Below are 22,593 nucleotides of genomic sequence, written 5' to 3' on the forward strand. Positions count from 1 at the left end.
TGCGTAGAGGAGAGTCTGGTTTTCTTGAGGTGGATTCTACTAAGAAATGGACTGACCTAAGAGACACTTTCGTACTACCCGAGCATTGTGAACAAGTAAGTATATAAATAGTTAACATCCCCCTTTTACAAGTTATGTGCTTGAAAGCTCTCATGTAAGTTATGTGGCTCTGGCAGGTAATATTTCATCCTACAAAGTCTACATCAAACTGGTGGTACGTCATAGAGGTAGCCCCTCGTAGTGCAAGGACGTATGAAGGCTACCATGTGCCAATCACAACGACATCAATGGAGGAGATCAGAGAAGATGCTCAATCAGAAGCCGCTGCGGTGGCCAGACGAGCATCAAGATGCTACTACTCTATATGGGGTGCATGCAGAGGAGCTACAAAATGAAACAGAGGATATGTGTTTAAACGGAGAGCTCTATATAGATATAGGAAGTTATGCTGAGTTATGCGAGGATGAGAGAGAGATCTCTTAAAGCCACAAATATTGTATTTGAACAATTTTGCTCCATGCTGTAAAAGCTCTAGCGCTCTTTTTGATTGAAAATTCTGAGTTTTCGACTTGCCTCTTCTACCACTCGATTCATTGCGTCATTGTATTTATATGCGTCATTACGTCATTGTATTTAATGGTCTTTGCGTCATTGTCTACTCTATTCATTCAATATTAAGTTTAAATATTCGTGTGTTTAATGCAGGTATGGATGATGAGGAGTTTCTTTCTTCTTTGTCACCGCAGCAGAGACAGTGGTACGTGGAGCGTCATCGCTCTGGCGCATCATCGCGCGTTCCTACACCATCCGCATCTCCCTCTCTTTCGGAGCATTCGGCGCGCTCCGAAGCTTCGGCGTCGACGAGACGAGCGTCACACTCTTCTAGACACCGGCGCTCTAGTGGTGGCGGTGGCGGTTGTTGTGGGGATTCCGCCACCGATGCCTCCACACCGCCTCGTGTTCGACGAGGCTCTTTACCCTCCCCTTCTTTGCCCGCCCCCACACCAGCCACAGCATCGCCGTCTACGCCAGGTTTTGCACGGCTGACTGTTCCTAGAAGCTACACACCTCTACCTACTCCGCCAGGAGCCACCCCACTCGACACTCCTCGCTTCGGGGCCCAGACGCCGGTGGAGACACCTGACGTCCGTACCCCCATCGACACGCCGCTAGAGACCCCTGCCGGGACACCCAGGTTCACGCGTCACCGGCCAGAGGGCTTGCCTTACTCCGTCGACATCAGCGGCGGCATCATCATGGATGATGACGGCAAGAAGGTGATCTCGCGCATGCGTGGTCTTTGCTCTCAGCTGTTTAGACACTATATACTAAACAAATGGAGTGAAGTACCAAGTGATTTAAAAAACAGAGTCATCAGCATACTTCATGATGAGAGTTTCCCGTTCCAACACGGGATCAGCGCTTCAATGAAGACCTGATGAAGATTCGAATGCGCGAATACTGCAAACACAAGCGTTCCGAAGTGCAAAAAGCAATCAAGAATGGGTGGAATAGGCCAGATTGGCTGGCAAAGAATGATTGCAAGAAGCAAGAAAGACAAGTGGCCAGCGGTGAGTAACCAGACAAATAATAGAGTTGAGTTAAATAATTGGGTCTCCCCATCCACTGACATCCAACCCTAGTTTAGGGTGTTAACACATTGTCTAATCACAAAGAAGACATTCCAAGTCTTGGTGATGGCCATCCTGCATTTCACACGTGCACAATGACACACGTATCCAGAGATGCTCTGCACATGCACGTTGGAAATTGAAACGCACGAATATGAGAGAAGCTCAGCTAGTGGTGCAAGATTAGTATTGGGTTTTTTGTAGCTTCCACCATATTTGGGCAGCCTAGAGGTGTCGTCCTTGTAGCTTTGGGCAGGCGCTATCTCTAGGTAGGATATGGCGTCGACCTCTAGATGGAAATGTGTAAGTTGAGCAGCACTCAATCGACGTGCAGATGTGCGATTGGCTCTTATAGCGGGGGAGGGGTAGTGAGTAGCCAGCCTTATTTTTCCTTTCTTGTTTCGGGCAATTTTTAAACACCCCCACTAACTTTTTTTTTTTAGCAGAACCCACAATTAGTGGGTGGGTGTATAGTATTAACCAAAAAAAAAAAAAGATTACATGACAGTCCGTGCTCACAACGAGCCACGGAAACCCGAAATACATCAGCAATACAACATCATCAAGAGGTTCCCACTGATCCACATGAGCTGCCACCCCATACACCAATCACCCTCTAGAGGACACAACACAGAGATCTGGACCATTACATCAGCTATTATGGGAGCCACCCACCAAAACAAGAGACCATAAACCTCACCAATCACAAGACATACTAAATTTTAAAACCTTCAGTAGTACATCACTCATAAATCGACGGTGGAACGGGAAATGGAGTCTTTGCAGTCCAAACGGGAGAGCGATGCTGAGTTGCCCGACTTTGATGGCGCAGACGATCAACTGCAGCCTGCCGCTCCACCTACTCTTGAGATGGCGACTTTGGCGGTGTTTCTTCAACCAGGTGCATATACAATTTTCCGTCCTCAGCTCCACGAGAGAGAGAGAGAGAGAGAGAGAGAGAGAGAGAGAGAGAGACGTTAGCTATTCGTTTTGAGAAAGCCTGAAGTTTCTTGAAACTTTCATAGATTGCAGCTTCCGCTTTATGGCCAACGACCTTGATGCTGCTGTACAGAGTGCCAAGAAGATGAAAAAGACCAGAGAGCTCTTAAGATAGCAGCGAAAAAGAGAAAGAAAAAGCTAAAGAAGTCACTCGCCTAGCAAACTTCAAGAGATGGATCCAATAATGTACACTTTGTTTGTTTGTTTGTTTTTCTTTTGACAACAAGGAGGCTGATTTCTATTACTTGAAAAGTCCCTCAGACGCCCGAATGGTGCTGATTCTGAGGGCAAAAGACCCAATATTATATACCTTGTTTCTCTCCGATTATGTGGTTTTAGCAGATTGAGGCATAAATTAATCTACAATTCTGAACTGTGCAGTTTTGTTGCCCGCACCGCTCAGTATCTAAAAGAGTCCAAGTGTTATCTCATTGCGGCTGCTGTTGAGAGATGGGCATTCACATAGTTCAAGATTTAGTGCTTGAGGTTGGTGTAACTGTCTATGTCTATATCTATGTGTTTTCAATTTCAGCTCCGTGGTGACTCTGGCATAGTTACATGGAACGGAAAATGGGAACGAGGGACAGGATGAACGGGAAACAAGAAGCTACCTTGTATTAGGTTTTAGGGCCTGAACATTTTGGAACCATGTTTCATCGTGCTCTAATGTTAGACCGGAAGTTTTGTGAAACATGTATTGAGGTGAAATATGTCAGCCTGGAAATGTTCCATGGTGACTGCTAGCTTGCACTTTTTGACCCCTACACAATGATGCAAATAATTATCAATCTCAGCTACCTTGAAAATTTAGGTTTGCAGTTACAAATGAATGTTTAGGAAAATTTTAGCATGTGTTTGGTTTTTTATTGTTCGGCAGTCCTGGTTTAAAAGCATATCACAAAGGAGAATCTTTATCGAATAATTTTTTTCATTATGAGGCTTCTAGTTCTCGTTTGGACATTGATTCTGTACTCTTGAAAAAATTCATTATGCTTCAACAATATGGAGAGCATCTCACATTCCAAAACGCTCGACAATCGGAAATCCCTCTTAACAACATATTCGTTTTGTTTGAGTGTATTTGACACTCAAGAAATCAGACAATCGTGAGATTGGTTTGAGGTAATGGCGTAAATATATGGTCCAACAGGGTATATGTTCTGGATATACTATGGGCCATGTATGCCGGTACAAATCGCTGGATTGATGACCGTATTAACAGCGTACATGCATGGTTCGGTGGGGTATATGTGCTGTCCGCTGGTATACAGTAGGCCATGTATCTATAACTGGTACAAATCAAGCTGGATTGATGTGCTGGAATAAGCAATGTGTAGGCATGGGTTGAGCAGTGTACGTGTGTTGGACACACTATGCTTATCTTGATCGATTTTTGTGAATGTACTGAAAAGAAGCATTTCTTTTGTATTGTTTTTTAAGAACTTCAGTGTTTGAGCTTGTATGGTAGCATCACTAAGGCTGTGTCCGAAAGGAGGTGAATGTTGTACGTTTAAATTGATTTGATTTCTGCACTTCGTGTTGTAGGTCAAGACAATTCAACAGACAGGAGGTCAGATGACCCAGATGGTAGTAGGCAGCGAACTCCTGGAGGAATTCTGTGGAACATCTTAAGGTCCCGTTATATGGAAGATTATAGAGCCATCATGGCAGCAGGAAGAAGTCATGTGGAAGGAACTATTACTTTTTGGACTTGGTGTTCTGCGTGGAATATGGCTAATATGCATTTTTGCAGAAGCAGCGGAGGCAGCAGAAGAAAGAGAGGCGGAAGCACAAACAGGAGGGGATTGTTTATGGGTATGGATGGACAACCCACAGCAAAGCATGAGGGATTGTTATGGTTCCTGATGGACACCCCATGGCAAAGTGCAGGAGGAAAAATAAGACTAATTTGGGCAGGGCTCCATCAGCAGCACAAGTGAAAAGAACAGGGTAACTGTGGCGCCTCGTGGGGATAGAAAAATTGATAACATAGGGTCCAATGTGGACCCTGAAAGTTCATGCATCCTTACTCAAGTGCCAAGTGCTTGGGCTAATGTGGTGGAGCAAGGAATGCACATTCCATGTCCTGATGACGTTGATATGGTTGATGACACATAAAACACACTGAGAGACTGTGGACACCCATCCAGTATGATGATCTGTTAGAGACTTGATAAAGAAGGGTAGGAAGATACATTTTTCCAGTCTGAGCTCATGCTGATTTCGAGTCTACACAGATAGTTGGCATCAGGCAAACTTGATACGTCAGGGCAGTTGCAAATGGTTTGTTGTTAAACTCGCTCAAACCTTTTTTCTTTTTGAGTACAACTGAAATTTGAATGAATGTCTGGGATTGAACCTGGGTCTTTGCGCACCCACACATTCACCTTAACCACTAGGTTACGTACGCGGTGGTGATGCCCAAAGCTGAACTTTTTCAAAGTTTGAAGGTGTAGAAAACTGTGCGCCTTTATGGAAGTGTTGAGAGATACATTGCGAAAGAATTGGGATTGAACTTTGGAGCTGAAGTGGTTAGTGGTCATTTTACAGCATTTTTCAGTTAAGAGAAAGCTTATGAGGTGGCTTCAGTAGCTCAAGTGCATAGGGATGCTTTCCAAGCTCGAAAGAAAGCCTGTTTGTTGATCATTATGTTGGAGGACTTCGCACAGTGGAAGCTTATGAAAGTAGGTTGATGTGATTATACTGGAAAAGCTCATTCAGTAGTCTCATGCAAATTGTTCATGATTTGGGAAGTTGCATAACACATTTTCCAATGTTATTGAATGGAGTGGTTTTTGCAAAGATTCAGAATTCTCATGAAGGCTTACTCGTGGTGACGTGTTTTGCTGATAATGAACGAGGTTCTTCAAAATTTCAAGACGTGCAGTGTCGATAATCATAGAGGCTCTGCATTTTCATCACACACACACACACACACACACACACACACACACAAAGGAGTGACGGGTGAGTGCACATTCTTTTGTGGGTTGGTGGTGCCTTGCAATGTGAGTCCTACGATATCATTCCTCCCTTCCCTGCAAAAGCTAAGTGGAAGAAGAAGAATTTCCTCACTACGACACTGTTGGATGTTGGGTGTAGAAGCAGGGCATGCATGATATAACTTTATTGATATAGGGTTATAATCAAATGAGCATGGCACTTGACTGCTTTTATCATTGAATGGGGGGTGTTTGCCTCAAAGCTGATTACCTGTGGACTAAAAAAATGCACCTGCAACTTTGTATAAAATGGTATAGAAGGTTTTTGGGTTCCATACTTCACAATGTTAATGAATTTTTGACACCACCCCGCAACAATTGAAACTATGTTTCCAAAAATGCATGAGAGAAGGTTGTCCCTAAATCCTTTTTAAAGCATGCGGGCTTCTCCTAGGCCACATCCTGTTCGAAGAAGGCATATCCATAGACCTTAGGAAGGTGCAAGGCGATGCAAAATTGTTCCAGTTCGTCCATCAAGATTTAGGATAATTGGTAAGAGGATATGCTGCAGTGCTTCACTATTGGATAGCTTCCTCAGACAAAAGAAAGGTGGTGGCATTGAGAAGTAGAACTTCTGCAGTGAGTGTGGAGTGCCATTCAATAAGAAATTGAGCAGATTCTTAGGAGGTGTTAACTGTGAGCAAAGAGCATTACGTGCAGATGCTCATGCAAGGAATTCAGGTATTTGTATGCAAGAAGGAAATTTGGCAGATTATTAGGAGGTGTATGCAGCCCAAGCCAATGTGGCCCATGCCATGTTGCACAACAGACAGCCAACCAAGCCACACAGCCACACATGGATACCCTTGCTCGCCTTACTCAATCACGATGATGGACAGCCCAGAAAAAACTGCAGATCCTAGCCCATCTGCCCGGCAGCCCAAGAGTCACTCCATAGCACACCCTGCCAAAAAGGCGGGGTCTTGAGTTCAACTCCTCGTTAGATCTTTAGGTTTCCTACGACGTTAAAACACTCTTCTTCTTCTTCTTCCTCTCTCTCTCTTCATTCCTCACACACACACACACACACACTCTCTCACACACTACAAAAGCGAGCCTCTCCGTGAACCAAGTCACAGTGGTAAATTGAATGGGCAATGGGCGATGATAGCTTGGCTGCAAGGGGAGCCGTGATCTATGGCTGGCGGAGAGTTCATACTTGGAGTGAGTGGAATCTACACAAGATTCCAATTCGATTTTTTATAATCGTGCGGACATATTGCTTTCCATTCCACATTCCCTTACATACATAACTTGATCAGATGAGCCGATCAGGTTCAAATACCAAAGGTCAAACTAGTCATGCTTGGTGGGCATTGATTACCTCTATAGTTGTCCGCAAAATGGTCCAATTTCACGGCATTGGCTAACTTCAAAAAACTATTACATGTGTATTTATTGCTCTTAATCAAGCGTAGTGAATTTTCTCTTATTTCTCATAGAACGAGAGAGAGAGAGAGAGAGAGAGAGAGAGAGAGAGATTGTTACGTGTTCTCATAGTTGGAGGAGCAAGAGTCCTGGCTGTCGATCACAGACATGGTGCAAAACATATCTGAGGGAAAAATGTTGAGATAAAGGGTTGTCCTCATGCTACAAAATAGTTATGCAGAGAAAAACGTTGGATTGCAATAAATGCATTGCCAAACAAGGACCTGAGACAAGGACATACATAAACCACATAGGAATAAAGTAAACATGTACAAAGTGCATTCAATATTGCAATACATAAGTTTGAATTGTCAAACTATGAGAAAAGAAGTTCGTGTCTATTTGTTATATAGATACGATGATTGAGATTGAGCATACACTAATGAAAAAACATGTGGCTAAACTAAACTTAAGGAAGTATTGACAAACTCAAAAATATAAAAACATCAACAAAATTATAAAAATTAAACTGCACGACCGACCTGATAAACGTGTACGGGTGTCCTCCAATTGTGCAAGCCGAAGAACAATGTTTAAATCAAGCTACATAAGTGCAATGTGAATAGTTAAACATTTTGTCTTGCAATCAGGTGTAAAGTGAAAATGCTAAATATAGTGTGCACGTCATGCAAAAGTGGCACAAAAGTATGGTGGAGCGTTGGCATTGTGGTCTCTCCAAACATTATAAGAAGTAGAAGCCGTGCCCTGTCCCCTAGAATTTTTGTGTTGGACAAGCAAACACATAGGCATGGAAATTGGATATAGATAACGACCTTGTAGTGTTGTCGAGTTGAAGTCGTGATTTTGCAATTTAAACATCCGCTATTGTGAATATATGTCATTTCTGTCACACACAAAACATGAGTTTACACAAAATACAAAAGATGCAAGATATAGATATAAACTTAAAGAGAAGTAGATATAGTAGAACTGCTCAATCAGTAGTAGGCAGACATGAGATAGATTTAATGAGAGATTGAAGTTAAAGAGAGGCAGAGGTAACTTTATGTTCCACGTCATAGACAGTCTAGGGTTTATTGCGTGATGAGTTCTCAGTTCATAAGCTTTGATGCAATCACTACAGTAGAATCCCTCAATTAGTAGGCTATGGTTACAGAGCTAGGGTGCCTATATTTTGTTGTTTCGACTTTACACTATACCGTATAAATAAAAAACTCAAACCGTTTAAAGCAATATTAGCTTTGTATTCTGCTAAAGCCTATTAAGTTGAGGCGAATGTGACGTGAGACATACATGAGATGGTCTTCCAAGCTGGTGTATTGGTACTTAACGAGGAAACTTTGACTGTATCAATAGTCTGAAGTATAGCCATGCTTGATGACAATCCTCATTTAAAGCAAAGATGTTTTTTTTGGCACCCCACCATTGTCTCTTCTTCATCCACGTCCATCTCTTCCCAACTACCCCTTGCAAGCCCCCCAAGATCTAGGCTCTAGCTCTTCTAGAAAGCACTATTAAGACAATAGAAATAAGGCAATTTTATTGAATTGTCAAAAGCTTCCACTTGAATAACCACCCTTGATTGATGAGTCTCCAATGTCCTCATCAAGAGTATCTCCAATGTCCTCATCAAGAGTACTACAATAAAAAGAGGTTTCAATTGCTACCGTGATAAGTGCATCCATGCTCTCAAAAGAATAATTTTTGTGTTGACACGTGCCGTTCAGGAAAACCTACTCCCAATGTACGAGGTGATGGAGTGCTCTACGTAAAAATCTACCAATGAAAATCTCCAGCAAGATCTGATGACGTTGTGACTCGACAATGATGGGAAGATGGTAAAAATTTGCAGCTACTTAAGCACCAAGCCTGTTCTTGCATGAAGGGTGAGCAAAGGATACACACACTCTCATGCAATGTTCGGGAAAAATCCGTTTCCCAAACATACAAAATTCCTTTCCTTGAATTTGCCAAGAGGAAATTTTAGAAAATTTAGGCTTATTTTGCGGGTTTTTACTCTATGAGAGAGAGAGAGAGAGAGAGAGAGAGAGAGAGAGAGAGAGGGGGGAGGAACGGCCTCGAAAACAACAGTCCCTATCAAGCGGCCCTCTATGCACATGTAGAGAAGAATGGGAGTTAAAGTAGTAGGTGCGAAAAGCTTCACAGATGTATGACGCCGTCCACTAATTCACAAGGATCTTTTGACATGTTACCGTATAACAATTAGCATTTAGTCCTATGTACTTCCTAGATTGAAGTAGCAAGTAAGGAGCTTTTTGCTTTATTGAACTAGCAAAGTCATAGTTTCCTATATGGGAAGTCGAGATAATTGCTAAATGGAACTAACAACTTTCAAGTATCTTTATATTTACAATATAGTAATTATGTGGAGTTGCTATATAAAATAGTAATTCCCTTGGTCCAATGAAATTACTATATAGCAACTATGTGGAGTTGCTAATTTGAAGTAGCAAATCTTAGGTCCAACATAATTACTATATAGTAACTATGTTGACTTTTTCTACTTAGAAGTAGTAAATCATGGTCAATGCAATTACTATATAGTAAATATGTTAGGTCCAACGTACTTATTATATAGTTTACATGATTTTCTTCATCATAATATAATGACTATTGTGGTACTAAGCATTAATAATACTGTGAATTCTTTTAAATATCTATTGTCCCTAACACAAACACATTTAATCTAATTGTTTTATTATATGACTTTTGATATGCATGTACTATGGTTTATTTTAAGTTTTTTATAAAAAAGTCATATTTACAAATAAATTAATAATCATAAACTCCATTGTAACTCTCATACCTTTGGCAAATAAAAATACGTATTCCCTGCTACTAGAGACAAGAGGTTCATGAATTTAAATATAAAAATTGCATATTAAGGCCTAAAAATTTTGTCTTATTAGCTAATTATGTTTACAATATTTATGAGCATTATGTTAAATTTGACATATTATATGCCACACACATAAAAAGATTGAAGAAAAGATGAGCGGAATATTAGATTGGCACTTTGCACTCCGTGATGATATCTAAACGGAATTGCAATAGCATACATAGGATCCTGACATGCATAGGATTGTTGACTGGAAGGGTGGAATAATATGGAGAGAGAGGGGACGGTTATGGAGAGAGCTTTTTTTTTTCATCCCACCACCACTACCTCCCATTTTCGCCCCTTAGCACCCATTGCCACCACCAACTTAGCCCACCACTCGTGGTTTAGTGGTGCTAGCTTATACTACCACAATGTGCCGCCCCTAATCCTACAACCATAGCCCATTGCTTCCCCTCCCTCCAGTGGAGTAGCCAAGAACCCCCTCCTCCTTTTTGTGTGTGTGTGTGTGTGCGCTGCTGTGTGTGTGAGCCCCCCCCTCTTTCCCCCTCTCCCCCTCCCCCTCTCTCTCACCACTCTCTCTCTCTCCCCCTCTCTCTCTCTCTCTCTCTCTCTCTCGACCCTTCTCTTCTCTCTCTCTCTCTCTCTCTCTCTCTCTCCTCTCTCTCATGATCCCTCTAACCCATCCCCTCTACTGTCCCCCCTCCTCCCCCCCCCCCCGCTCCCCTTCTCTCTCTCTCTCTCTCTCTCTCTCTCTTCGACCCCTCCCCTCTCGCTTATCTCTCTCCATCCCTCATCTTTATCTCCCCATACCCTCCCCTTCTCTCTCTCTCTCTCTCTCTCTCTCTCTCGGGTATGTGTGTGTGTGTGTGTGCACGCACACGCTAATAAAAAGAGGAAAATGGTATAACCTTTCTATCACCCAAGTGTGGTAGATTGGTTATGCCATTTCCCTCTTGAATAACAAGTCTTGAGTTCAACTGCCGTATCTTTGAGGTCTCTTGGGATAGTTTCCTACGATGTTGAAATCCTCTTCTTCTCAGGTGTGTGTTAAATAAAAAGAAGAAAACGGTATAACCTTTCTATCACCCAAGTGTGGTAGATTGGTTATGTCATTTCCCTTGAATAATAAGTCTTGAGTTCAACTCCCGTCATAAAGGTCTCTTGGGATAGTTTCCTACGACATTAAAATCCTCTTCTTCTTCTTCTTCTTTCCCTTCCTCCATATCTTCCCTCTCTCTCTTTGCCTCCTCTCTCCTCTCTCCTCTCTCTCTCTCTCTCTGTCTCTCTTTGACATGGATAGATTACCCCCCTTTCCATGTGTTCACTGGACACACCCTCCTTGTCTCTCACACGGACCAATATCACTCACCTCATTAGAGAGGACTTGATTCAGTTAGACACTAGAGGACATGGATACAGCATATGGTTGTGATTGGCACAAAGAGAGCTTTCTATAGAGAGAATCTCCTTGAGCTTACAGAGGATGGTTTTGTGACCAGACCCGGCTAAATGAACACTCATCTATCCCATGGATTATGATGTGTTATTGGACATATGTGCACATCATCACATCAGTTAGAGATCGAGGCTGGCAGATCTAAAGGAGTACCAATAGAGGCTAGGGTTGAGAGAGAGAGAGAGAGAGAGAGAGAGAGAGAGAGAGAGAGAGAGAGAGAGAGAGAGAGAGAGAGATGGAGGAGGGGGCTTACATGAACATTCATCTATCCCATGGATTACGATGTGTTATTGGACAGATGCATACATCATCACATCAATTAGAGATTGAGGCTGGCAGATTTAGAGGAGTACCAACACAAGCTAGGCTTGAGAGAGAGCAAGGTGTGGCGGAGAGAGAGAGAGAGAGAGAGAGAGAGAGAGAGAGAGAGAGAGAGAGAGAGAGAGAGAGAGAGAGAGAGAGAGAGAGAGAGAGGGAAGAGGTGGGGCCAGGGAGAGAGAGGGGAAGACCAGGAGAGAGAGGGTGACAGGGGTGGACACACACACACATACACACACACACACACACACACACACACACACACACACACACACACACACACACACACACACACACACACACACACACACACACACACACCACACACACACATAGAGAGAGAGAGAGAGAGAGAGAGGGGGGGGGGGGGGGGGGGGGGGGGGGGGGGGGGGGGAAGGAAAAGAGAGGGAAAAGGGAGTGGAGGACCTTGAGAAAGGGAGGGGGGTTGGTGGAGGACAAGATGGAAGAAGGGAAGGCAGTTATAGGAGTAGATGGAGAAAGGAGGTGGAGGAGAGGGAGGATGTTGGAGGAGGAGGAGCAAGGAAAGAGGAGGAAGTACATGGGCGGTGAGAGGAGGAAGAGGAGGTAGGAACGGCGGTCCTCAAAAAAAACAAAATCTCGCTTTGTCGAGCTTGCTCGAAGACCTAACGCGGAGAGAGAAAGGCCATAGGTACCCTTTATAACTCATACTGCTTGGTTTACATCTCTTCACCTATTTCTATGCCGGCTGAACTTTTGTGCCGTTGCTCATTATATGGTAGATTGATGTAATGAGACTAAACATCTTTTGTTGAAGAGGATGGTGGGCTACATAATAGAGAGAGGCAATAGGATGTTATGATGATGATCATATATAGGTTAGGCAAGGGAGAGGCAAAAAATAGAGGCATGCCATTTAAAAAGGGTGGGAATTCTAAGCCAGTTAAAGAAAAGAGATAATATGGGCATATATGTAAAGATATGAAGGCATACAGAATTTTGGCGACGTCTTGGCACATGGTGGAAAATGCTACCTAGGCCAAAACTTCTTCCTTTTTCTCCTCTTATTGTAGTTATAACAATCACAATATGGGTAAAGGATCTTTAAGCTCACACAAAGTAGAGAGATATAGTTTAGCTTGCTTACAGAATAGTGCTAAATTGATGGCCCACATTTTTGAATTTTTATTCTCCTCATCTTGTGTGTGTGTGTGGGTGTGTATTTTGAGGTACAAATGCACAACCCTAATGGTGTAGGATTAGGTTGCACTAGATTTGCAAGCATACATGCACATAGCATGGAGGCGAGGCATGTGCCTACAGAGGTAGAGATGTTGTGTTTGAAATGCTTGTCTTAAGAATGGGTTAACTTTTTGTCAACAATTGCTTGTTGGCTACAATTGATTTGCAACCGGCTCGGGCTAGTTTGCCACACAAACAAGCTAGTCCAAATTTAAATAAAACCGAGATGATCCTAACTGTAGCAACAAGATTTATGAGAAATTTAACTAGGATAATGGGTTGGACATGATTGTATGAAGTTTTGGTCTTGAATATAGGACCAAGCCTATGATGACAATGTGCTAGATGATGGATTTGTATGGTTTCCATATACATGAAAGGATAGTGCTTTTATGTAATGAATACGGCTAATAACATTGATTGTAGCGGAATTAGAGTGACAATAGTGAGAATTTCCTTAAGAGGATTCTGAATGAACATAAGAGAGTACTTGAATGAAGGTAGCAAAATAGACATTATACCTAGTTAGCTTGGCATGAACAATACTTGCAAAAGAGAGAGAGAATTAGAGAAATTGACGATAGTTGAGGACCGGATTTACTTGGAGCCAGTCCCCCCTCCAAAAGACTTTTGTTATGATAGATTCTCCCTTGAAGGGAGACATGGTACAATACATGCTTTGTGTTCCTTGAGACCTTGTTGATGCCATGAAGATGGTAAGCTTCATGCAACACTATTATGCCCATATCTAACTTGGAAAAACACTAACTTGTCCCCGGCCTCAATCCCAAGACCTCAAACACCTTCAACAAAGGTGGAGAGAGCTAGAAGGAATGAGGGAAGAGAAGAGGAAGAAGATGTATCTTACAAGAAAGAATTACTTTCTTCACCACAGATTACTCTTTGATATTAGCTTAGCATAGTAATATAGATGGTAGAGAAGGTGAACATGTCATTGAAGCTTGACTCTTGGTTGGATTTGCATTCCATAGCCAGGAGGTGTTGGTGTAGGCTCTCTACTTCTCAAGCTTGGAGAAGGAGATGGAGTTCTTGCTCAACACATGAGAGAGTGTGTGAGTGTGTGGGTGAATGCCCAAAAATGAGAGCCCTCTCTCTCTTTACTCTAGCTTGCACCCTATCGGTACATGTCAGGCATGGCCAATCACAAGCTACGGTCATATCAAACAATAAAGGTAGCATTTGGACAATGCCCTTATTTTCCCCTTTGTGAGAGAGAGCTTAATTAATTATTTAAATGCATATAAATTCTCATTGGACCTCCATAAAGTCCATCCAATAGGATTGAGACACACTATGAGGGCAACAGGGCTAGGGCTTGACATGTGTCCTTTATGCCTCTTAAGTCTTGGGCTTGCCTTGAGAGTGTGTGTGTGTCTGTGTGTGTTATCTCTCATCCCCTACTCTTAGGGTCACCCCTCCTATGTAGGAGTCATGTTTGACTTGAACATCACAAGCACCTTGTCCATCAAGCACCTCAAACACCTTAGTCATGAAGCACGACAAGCACCTCAAGCACCTTAGTCATTAGGCACGACAAGCACCTTAAGCACCTTAGTCAGATCAAGCACCTCAAGCACATGCCTAGCTTGCCTAAAGTCTAAAATACCTAAAGGTACTAGGTCTAAGGACTTTTAGCACTAACCTTTGGAGGTCTTTAATGAAGCTAGCCCTAAGGTCTTTTAATCTCCATTAACTGCTCATTGCTCTTTGGTAGACCATCTCCTTTTTGGACCATCAATGAGATTTAGCCTTCTCTCCCTTTGGTCCCATGCTGAGATATGTCTAAAAGAACATATCTATATTCTAACTATTGTTCCCATTCATTTTCCCACATTAAATGATAAGTTCAATATACAAAAATCATTTGGGATAGGTAGATATTAGATATTATGAAATATTACATAAGAGAAGAGCAAAGGCACGACCATCAAGCTCTGTGATGTGGTCATGCATGTAGATGCCATTATATAGTGGTGGATAGTCTATTTGCATGGAAAGAGGTGTTTTGTATGCTGCCTAGTTCCTTACAGTGCCCAGAACTACAACAACTAATCTACTTTATTCTTCACATACTAGAGCAAGCCCTTGGTGGCATCTGTAGTCTTCAAAAGGCATATGCAAGACCAAAGCCTATATTTTGATTGGAGGAATCAATACAAGAGAACAAATATATATATGATTTAACAATGTGTGGCACTCCTACATTAAGACCTAGGCTGAATATTAATTTAATTACTCTTTCTTACAGACTTCTAGACACTACATATAAAAGAGATAGATGGACATACAATCACATATAGCTCAAGTGATTATTCCAAATATAGCAACTGTAATGTTTAAATTTTAGGCCTACTTTATGCAAATTGGTCGTGCATTGACCATATAATTCTGTATGTTACTCAATTAATGTACATTTATGGGTAAGATATAATATATTAGTTATAGTTTTCATATGTTAATATAGGTTTATGTGCACCTAGTAAGGCTTTACAATCATCATTTTGTGAGTCCTTGTTTAGCAATGTTTGGAGTCCTTGTTTAGCAATGTTTGAGGCTCCAAGTGTGCTTCGTTGCCATAGGGAGACCTAGTGAAGTAGACATAGAAGACCTAGGTCTTGAAAATCTTGGAAAACTTATAGATGGGAAATTTTAGAGGTCAATTTACTCTAATCCTCCTCATCTTCTTCCTCTCACTTGCATTGCAGATTGCCGCAATACAAAATACTTGCATTATACCTTGCCTTCAATTAACATTTGATAGTGATACAAAATGTGCTCGCTCTAAAAACAACATTTTCAACTGCCATAAATTACTTGCTATTCCAATGAAGTCCATGCCATTTTTTTCAAAGGTTGCATTAATTTCATGCTAATCCTCCTCCACACACGCCTCTCATGAGCTCTCTCAGCATGTTTAAACAAACGTAGGAGACCAAGAGGAATCCATTCTCTCTCAACTCCGGTTATAAGTGGGATGGTTTCATGTAGAATTCAAGTTCACAATCACCCCAAAAGGTAGTGGACAATTGAAGCACCTATAGAAATTGAGTCATAGCCATTATGTCCTTGTTCTCACTACGAGCTTCTACCCTTGTCCTTCACCTCTGCCTTCTGGGCCTACATCGTCCATACTAGAAACCTCATCATTTTAACTCCTTGACTTGTGGTATTCTCATTTCTCAGTAAGAGCATCATTTTAATGTACAATGCACTTGCTAGTTGTTGTTGCCCGAGATTCGTCTGAACCTCAAGACAATCTAGTTTTTTTGTTTAATGTTTTTTTTAAAGCCCATGTTCCTCAATTGGTTATTGAGACTATTTGTGTTAAGTATGGAGCCTGATTTACCCTTGTAATTTTTTGTGGTAAAAGCGCACATTTGTAAGGCCCCCATTATGAGGAGAAGCCATCGTGCATGAAGGAAAATCACTCACCGGAAACCAAAATTTTCACGAACAAGAATCAGGGGCAACTTTAGAGGAATATTCCTTTTCGCCGGAATATTATGGCCGGACAGCGGCCGGAAAGTGGTCGGAAAACAACCGGTCGGTTGGCCGTGGCGGTAGTCAATGGCCGATGGCCGGTGGTCGGAAGTCAATGGCCGGTGGCCGGTCGTCGAAAGTCAATGGCCGTGGCCGAATTCAAAAGTGGACTTGTCTTCTCAAGGGCGGCCACACACATGGGCGATTGGAGGGTCCGATTTGGACTTATTCGCACAAGGGCGCTACACATGGCTGTCTCTCATAAGAGAGGGCAGCACTTTTGGCCTATAAAAGGAGGCCATTTCTACACACATTTCATAGTGTGAGGTTGATGCAACAAGGTGAGTGTGAGGTGGGTGAGAGTGAAGCAAGGCGGGAGCTCTATCAAGGGTTTAATCCCTTTGTAAACTACTTCTTCTTTTGAAGTGCTAAAGCCATTGAGTGGCTGCTTTCCCGTGGATGTAGCCCACATTGGGTGAACCACGTATATCGTGTGTACTCTCTCTCTCTCTGTCTCTACTCTATAATCTCTTGTGTGTGAAATCTATCTCTCTCCATTAAGTAATCTACTCAAAAATCTATTTAGCTACGTCTTATTTCCTAACAACTCGTTGGTACTAATTTTATTGAGATTTTAAGCATTTGAGGCAGTAGTGTATGCCAATGGATAAATCAAGGTACGATCTTGTTATTGTCACTAGATTGTTCTAGATTGAAGACTACGGATTAAAAAATAAGGTCAATATCCTTTATCTTTGTGCACATACAAATTCTCTTTCTTGGAGTCTCCTCCTGCACGGCATGCTACCTGTCGCTACTTGCGTCCTCTCCTCCTACTTGTCTTCTACGAAAACCACCATCTAGTGGTGCTCCCTATTTGTCTTAGAACAACAAGCAAGATCCAGTGTTAGAAAAAAACTGAGGTCTAGTGTATTTTGACCGACTAAAATTATAAAATCCTGGCTAGATTTGAGCTTCCTTTACTCAAATCGGGATGTTGAAATATAGTCAGAGATTGCCATGTATTGATAGCCTTCTTCTCAAAGGCATTGCAATTTCAAAGAAGCAATGTGTCGATCACAAGAAGCCAACAAGTGAGGAGTCTACCTTTCTAAGGAGATTTTGGAACATTGAATCAAGCATTCCAATTGAAGAAGTAAAGACATATGACAAGGTTCTCTTTAGAGGGGAAATATACAAAGTTGGCTTTGATGTGGTGGTGAAGGTTGATGATGTAAATCAACAAGTAGAGGAAAGGGCCATTGGAAAGCTTCTATAACTTCTTTCTCTCTATGCAACATCATGTAAGGGCATAATTTTCTTTACAAGGAGATACTATAAGCAATGTGTTGTAGGTGATACTCACTCAGAATGGTTACTTATTGATACAATGATAGGAATGAGTGTCCTTGAAAAGTTACGGTTGCCTTCACTTGGGATTGTATTCGCCCAATCTCATCTTTGCTACATAAGTTTATTCCAATGCCACTATTGCGAGGACAAAAGTTCATAGATTATGAAGTGAAAGACTGAAAGAGAAGAGATAGATTGCTAGAGGAAGGACAATGTGGAAATGTTCCTTTATGGATCCAAGAGCATGATATAGTAAAAGTATGCATAAAAAATGGAGTGTGAAACAATTGAAGCATGCCATGGTCAGGGAGATAAATTGTGAGGAAAAAATGGAAAAGCTTGCTATACTAAAACCTCCTATGCATCAAAGCAATATTGGAAAGTTTAAGTAGAGGAGAATCAATGGATAAGTTGGGATAGGTGTTTGTTTCTACTCGAATTTGAGTTGTAGTGAAGAAGAAAAAGATCACTAAGCTAGGGGAGCTTGATCATTGGGCACCTATTATATGGCACTCTCCAATGATTGATTTTATTTTGTAATTCACTATTTGAACACGTCTAAAATGTGTCAAGTCTACATTTAATTTGTACCCCACTATTTGAGCATGTGTACAATGTGTCACGTATAGATTTAATTTTGTAGCCCACTATTTTGATATGTCTATATTGAATTGAGCCTCTTTTCTTCAAAGTGATTTAGCTTGTTTAACTTTGATAGTTTTATTTGTTGTTGTTAATTACTTTTATATGTATGCTTTTTGACTTTTTTTAGGGTAAATATGAGTTGTCCCACAATCTCTTTTGGATGCATTGATTTCCAAACCTCGTGATGAAGCTCTCAAAGAATTGAGTGTGTGAAGGGCTAATTATGCTAGAAATAAGAGAATATTAGGATATCCCACTAGCATTACTACATCTAGGGATCCACCTTGTGCAACTAAATATGATCCACAGATATATGACCAGGTGTTTAGACCTCCACCTCCCACACATCGAGATGCAATGAAGCTAATTAATGGTATAAAATTTCCTTTTAAAGCATCATACACATTAATATAGAGTGTTATACTCTAACTATGGGAGGGTGAAAATAGTTTGGCAAAAGTTGACTCTATTGGTGACCTTCGAAACAATCTTGAACGAAAGAATCAAGTTATGAGCATCATTGGAGACAACATAGGAAAACCTCAAAGACATTTCATAGATGAAGCTTCTTATCCTCTTGGAAGGAGGAAGATATTTATTTATGGTGTATCAAGTTTCTTTCCACTGAGCGCAAATATATGAAACGAAAGGCCCACCAAGCAACGTCTTCCTCAAGTGGACCTATGATATGGTTATTTAATGCATGAATAAGGTTATGTTTTTGTGTGTTCTATACTTACAAGATATTTTTAATGAAAATATAGTCCATAAATAAGGATTTACATGGTATGGATTTGGGATGCAACATGCAAAATTCACTTACTTGGATAAAGTTGATTCTCCTAACAAATGGTAAGATAGCTAGCATGAATACAGAGTGGCTTATTTGATGCTTTGTTTCATTTACATTTTATTTCAATAGGTAGAGAAGCTCATGATGACAATGCTTTGTCAAAGCTTGTCTGACAAAATACTATTGTGGTAAAACTGAAAACAGATGGAAAAGGAGGCACCAGCTAATGTGCGTCATTGGTTACTACACACCATTCTCGTGAGCTTCTTACAATGAATTATTTATGATTTGTTATGAAAACTTAGGAAGATGTAGAAGTATGTATTTCATAAATTCCTTGTCAAAATAATGATAATAAAATGATGCTTATATATATTCAATATATTATCTCTATATCTATATATATATATATATATATATAGAGAGAGAGAGAGAGAGAGAGTACTTGTGAACATACCTCATAAGCATCATTTTCTTCATCATTATTTTGCCAAGGAATTTATGAAATACATACTTCTACATCTTCCTAAGTTTTCATAAACAAATCATAAATAAATTCAATTGTAAGAAGCTCACGATGAATGGTGTGTAGTAACCAATGACGCACATTAGCTGGTGCCCTTTTCCATCTTGTTTTCAGTTTTACCACAATAGTATCCATGTCAGCAAGCTTTGACAAAGCATTGTCATCATGAGCATTCTCTACCTATTGAAAATAAAATGTAAATGAAACAAAGCATCAAATAAGCCACTCTGTATTCATGCTAGCTATCTTACCATTTTGTTAGGAGAATCAACTTTATCCAAGTAAGTGAATTTTGCATGTTGCATCCCAACATCCATACCATGTAAATCCTTATTTATGGACTATATTTTCATTAAAAATATCTTGTAAGTATAGAACACACAAAAAACATAACCTTATTCATGCATTAAATAACCATATCATAGGTCCACTTGAGGAAGACGTTGCTTGGTGGCCTTTCGTTTCATATATTGCGCTCAGTGGAAAGAAACTTGATACACAACATAAATAATATCTTCCTCCTTCCAAGAGGATAAGAAGCTTCATCTATGAAATGTCTTTGAGTTTTCCTATGTTGTCTCCAATGATGCTCATAACTTGATTCTTTCGTTCAAGATTGTTTCGAAGGTCACCAATAGAGTCAACTTTTGCAAACTATTTTCCCACCTCCCCATAGTTAGAGTATAACACTCTATATTTATGTATGATGCTTTAAAAGGAAATTTATACCATTAATTAGCTTCATTGCATCTCGATGTGTGGGAGGTGGAGGTCTAAACACCTGGTCATATATCTGTGGATCATATTTAGTTGCACAAGGTGGATCCCTAGATGTAGTAATGCTAGTGGGATATCCTAATATTCTCTTATTTCTAGCATAATTAGCCTTCACACACTCAATTCTTTGAGAGCTTCATCACGAGGTTTGGAAATCAATGCATCCAAAAAGATTGTGGACAACTCTATTTTACCCTAACAAAGTCAAACAAGCATACACATATAAAAGTAATTAACAACAACAAATAAAACTATCAAAGTTAAACAAGCTAAATCACTTTGAAGAAAAGAGGCTCAATTCAATATAGACATATCAAAATAGTGGGCTACAAAATTAAATCTATACGTGACACATTGTACACATGCTCAAATAGTGGGGTACAAAATTAAATGTAGACTTGACACATTTTAGACGTGTTCAAATAGTGAATTACAAAATAAAATCAATCATTGGAGTGCCATATAATAGGTGCCCATGATCAAGCTCCCCTAGCTTAGTGATCTTTTTCTCTTCACTACAACTCAAACTTCGAGTAGAAACAAACACCTATCCCAACTTATCCATTGATTCTCCTCTACTTAAACTTTCCAAATATTGCTTTGATGCATAGGAGGTTTTAGTATAGCAAGCTTTTCCATTTTTTCCTCACAATTTATCTCCCTGACCATGGCATGCTTCAATTGTTTCACACCTCCATTTTTTATGCATACTTTTACTATATCATGCTCTTGGATCCATAAAGGAACATTTCCACATTGTCCTTCCTCTAGCAATCTATCTCTTCTCTTTCAGTCTTTCACTTCATAATCTATGAACTTTTGTCCTCGCAATAGTGGCATTGGAATAAACTTATGTAGCAAAGATGAGATTGGGCGAATACAATCCCAAGTGAAGGCAACCGTAACTTTTCAAGGACACTCATTCCTATCATTGTATCAATAAGTAACCATTCTGAGTGAGTATCACCTACAACACATTGCTTATAGTATCTCCTTGTAAAGAAAATTATGCCCTTTACATGATGTTGCATAGAGAGAAAAAAGTTATAGAAGCTTCCAATGGCCCCTTCCTCTACTTGTTGATTTACATCATCAACCTTCACCACCACATCAAAGCCAACTTTGTATATTTCCCCTCTAAAGAGAACCTTGTCATATGTCTTTACTTCTTCAATTGGAATGCTTGATTCAATGTTCCAAAATCTCCTTAGAAAGGTAGACTCCTCACTTGTTGGCTTCTTGTGATCGACACATTGCTTCTTTGAAATTGCAATGCTTTGAGAAGAAGGCTATCAATACATGGCAATCTCTGACTATATTTCAACATCCCGATTTGAGTAAAGGAAAGCTCAAAATCTAGCCAGGATTTTATAATTTAGTCGGTCAAAATACACTAGACCTCAGTTTTTTTCTAACACTGGATCTTGCCTTGTTGTTCTAAGACAAATAGGGAGCACCACTAGATGGTGGTTTTCGTAGAAGACAAGTAGGAGGAGAGGACGCAAGTAGCGACAGGTAGCATGCCGTGCAGGAGGAGACTCCAAGAAAGAGAATTTGTATGTGCACAAAGATAAAGGATATTGACCTTATTTTTAATCCGTAGTCTCTCAATCTAGAACAATCTAGTGACAATAACAAGATCGTACCTTGATTTATCCATTGGCATACACTACTGCCTCAAATGCTTAAAATCTCAATAAAATTAGTACCAACGAGTTGTTAGGAAATAAGACGTAGCTAAATAGATTTTTGAGTAGATTACTTAATGGAGAGAGATAGATTTCACACACAAGAGATTATAGAGTAGAGACAGAGAGAGAGAGAGTACACACGATATACGTGGTTCACCCAATGTGGGCTACATCCACGGGAAAGCAGCCACTCAATGGCTTTAGCACTTCAAAAGAAGAAGTAGTTTACAAAGGGATTAAACCCTTGATAGAGCTCCCGCCTTGCTTCACTCTCACCACCTCACACTCACCTTGTTGCATCAACCTCACACTATGAAATGTGTGTAGAAATGGCCTCCTTTTATAGCCAAAAGTGCTGCCCTCTCTTATGAGAGACAGCCATGTGTAGCCGCCCTTGTGCGAATAAGTCCAAATCGGACCCTCCAATC

General features: G+C 40.6%; 1 pseudogene; it reads left to right on the forward strand.

The window, feature by feature from the left end:
- The first annotated feature begins 2,402 nt into the window (after positions 1-2,402).
- LOC147416462 (uncharacterized) lies at positions 2,403-4,748 on the forward strand (annotated as a pseudogene).
- Positions 4,749-22,593: the final 17,845 nt, after the last annotated feature.

The sequence above is a fragment of the Adiantum capillus-veneris genome, unplaced genomic scaffold (genome assembly GCF_014529385.1).
Source record: "Adiantum capillus-veneris isolate H3 unplaced genomic scaffold, ASM1452938v2 Hic_scaffold_942, whole genome shotgun sequence".
In the NCBI taxonomy this organism is placed as follows: Eukaryota; Viridiplantae; Streptophyta; class Polypodiopsida; order Polypodiales; family Pteridaceae; genus Adiantum; species Adiantum capillus-veneris.